We start from the raw sequence: 3711 nt of genomic DNA, 5'->3' as shown, positions 1-3711 counted from the left end.
TATATATATATATATATATATATATATATATAGACAGACAGATAGATAGATAGATAGATAGATAGATAGATAGATAGATAGATAGATAGATATTCATAAATATATTCATATATGTATGTATTTATATATGTATGTATATATATATGCATGTGTATATGTATGTCTTTATACAGTTTTATTTCAAGACTTCTTGCCAATAGAGAAAGAGCCGGTTTCTAACCAAGATCCACGGCTCCTTCATGAGAGCATTTTTGTATGTATGTAAATTAAATATGCAGATGTTTTGTTTTATGTATGTACTCTCATACATATAGTTGCATGTCAAGACGTGCTCATATATACTTAAATGATAAACTTCTAGAAAGTTTTACACATTTTTACAGTTCCAGTGATGGACTGGAGCTGTAGTCTTCGAATCAGGTTTCTCCTTTTTGGTTTTGAGAAGAATAAGTTGTCAAGACTGGTATTTAGGCAGTGTGTAACATAATTACAGGTATAAGCCTGAACTCCTAATCTGGATAGAGTGGCTGTAGATTTCTCAATAGTTCAGCATAGGTATTCTCTTTTGTGCTAATCTTTAGCATAACATTAACAACTTCGGGGCAGCTGATTTCCACAACCGTACACACTTTCTTTTCTCTGTCCCAAATTAATGTCAGGTCTATTATGTTTACATTCTGTTGGAGTTTTCACTGGGACATTCCACCAGCACTCCTTTTTATTATGAGTGCTTGCGACTTCTACCATACTGTAAGTTCTTATTTCTTTGGCCTGAGGACTATCCTTCCGACGGATCTCATTATACAGTGTCCTAGCAACTACGTCATGTTTCATCGGTAGATAATGCCGTGATGACATTTTTGGATAAGTACTTATGATGTGGGTGATATCTTGGGTGTTAACTCCACAAAAGTCTGCATAGGTTATCACATTTTCCTGCTTTTCCTGCGTCTCAGGTCTTTTTATGCATCAGGTATTTCGTTGGAATTTCCTGTTCCTGGATTGCAAACGCATACCCTTCAAAGTGGAAGTTAATAATCCGGTTATTGGTCCATGATAGACTGCTTTGAGGATCAATGTTACTATCAACACGCAGCTTTCTACTGACATATCCATGCATAGTCTTCTGCTCATATACGCTCATCCTTTCATCTGCTGATACGTTGCGGTAGAGTCGTGTGACTTCCTTTGAGCATGTATTTAAGGTTATCAGACAAGAAATGCTGTTCAAGGAGCTGCCTTCCAAGTCTTATGATGTTATCAGCCTCATGTATGCAAACTTGGTCAAGGGATGCACTTCGACACTTGGTGGTTCAAAGATGTTGGCGAAGGGATATGATACGACATTCAAAAGCCTCTGCCGCCGTTTTAAGTAGAGGCGGTCTACATCACTATTGATGTGGAAATTATGTGTGCTTGTTAGTATCTTCCTGGTTTTCACATCAATAGCTTGGATCTCATGAAGCGTCCATTCAAGCAGCCCAGGTGTTGGTATGAGTACTGGCACTGTTTTATGGAATGCAGAGAGTTCCGAGGCCCATATTTTCTTTATTCGTTTGTAATATTCTGTACTGACACGTGTCTTCTTACATTTGCCATCATAAGATAAGTTTACATCCACCACAAAATACCGGTAACATTCCTCGTCAGATGTAGGGGAAACAGTTAAGTCATTGTAGGAGATGCTGCTACTAGTCTGTTTTACAGTTTTCCCTCTTTTCAAAACCATGCAGCATCATTTATCCTGACCAAACTCTAACCCTTTACACATTGAAAATGGTGTAACCATGTCAAGGCTCTTTTTCACCTCCAGCATATTCTTTGCATATAGCTTCAAGTCATCCACAAAGGAACACTGAGTAAGTTTGCTATTTCTGTTTCTTTGTGAACTAATGAGATATAGCTCAGACTTCCTTAACAAGAATGACAAAGGGTTTACGGAAAGTATAAATATCACCTAGAGGATGACATCCTGGAATATAGCTCTGCGATAATGTATGTATGTATGTATGTATGTATGTATGTACGTATGTAAGGAGGGTCGGAGAGAGTGACTTGTACCACACTTCGGCATTAAAATTTACTCAAGCACAAGAGCTGAGTGTCATTGGCCCCGACATGGATATCAAGATACAAGACAGCATATTGCAACAGCTTGTGTTTCAAGGGAATACTGCCATTCAGTATCATCCCAAAAAGTCTGACAGACCTATATAGGGGTGATGTAGGTGTCTTCAAAGCAAAACGAGATCTCCTGGAAAGAGTTGAGGGTGAACTTACCTCACGGCAGGGAACACAAATGAGGGCAGCAGCGTCAGACGCCATCATTCATCAAATTCCACATATTAGAGGAGGTTTCAAGTTATGAAAGTGTTGCGAAACTAACGGTGGTGCTCCAGCATGGCTGCAACTCTCGAGCTGAAAGTAGTAAATGAGTAAAGAAATAAAGAGTCTGCAGTCATGTATATGACGGACTTTCACATAGTTTCTGCCTGATAAATTCATAGAGAATGCATTTGGCCGGCCTAGGCCCATAGTAGAAAGCACTTGCCCAAAGAGCCACATAGGGCAGATGGATCGGTAACGCCACGGTTGTAAAGCAAGCATCTTAATGTCAGAGGCATGCCCAAGCTTAAAAAGCGTGTATATATGCATTTATTAATAATGTGTGAGAAGAGAATGGTTAGACACAACTTTTCGATAAAAATTAGAATTTCAATATTTAGCTTACATTTTTTTAAATAGCCAAATATTGGGACGCGACAGTAATTGCGAGCAAAATCCTTTAAACAAATGCTATATTACTTTTTCTATAAAACGTACATAGAATGTCTCATACACATAAGCCCGCACACCCCCTTGCACAGGCATATACATATATGTGGGGGAAGGGGTTTTTGTGTGTGTGCGTGTGCGTATGCATTACTCGGCATATGTTCAAATTCCTCGTATACGTATCTTAATAAGTTTTTGCTCGTTAGTGAATATTTGTCTACACATTCACGCGAATGTGTGTGTATATAAATGTTCGTGTTTATGTGATTATGCCTGACGAATAACAATATGGTATATCTACATATTCTTAGTTATACGCACAGATATAGCTACATCTCATAATATATATATATATACACAAACACAAACACAAACACACACACACACACACACACACACAAATATATATATATATATATATACATATATATATATAGACATATACATACACACATATATACACACACATGTACATACAAACACACACAGATTGGGGAGAAAGTGCTAGATAAATAAAAAGAGAGAGAGAGAGATGTGTAATGAATAAATATTTATATATACACGCTCATATGTATATATATATATATAGTGTGTGTGTGTATTCATGATATATAATATATATAGATATATATGAATGTATGCATATACATACATTACATACTCACACATACACAGACACATATCTTTATATGTGTGTGCGTGTGCGTGTGTGTGTGTGTGTGTGTGTGTGTGTGTGTGTATGCATATACTCATCGCTATATATGCATGTGTGTGTTTGCCTAAATATTAATACATACATACATACATACGTACATATATACTTATATGTATATATATGTGTGTGTATATTCAACAATTCAGACAGAGACCGTGAGAAAGTAAATTTCGAAATATTTACAAATGTGTGTGTATATATATATATATATACATATATAT

Source organism: Octopus bimaculoides, chromosome 9 (genome assembly GCF_001194135.2).
Source record: "Octopus bimaculoides isolate UCB-OBI-ISO-001 chromosome 9, ASM119413v2, whole genome shotgun sequence".
Lineage (NCBI taxonomy): Eukaryota > Metazoa > Mollusca > Cephalopoda > Octopoda > Octopodidae > Octopus > Octopus bimaculoides.
Note: the sequence above shows the minus strand (reverse complement) of the source record.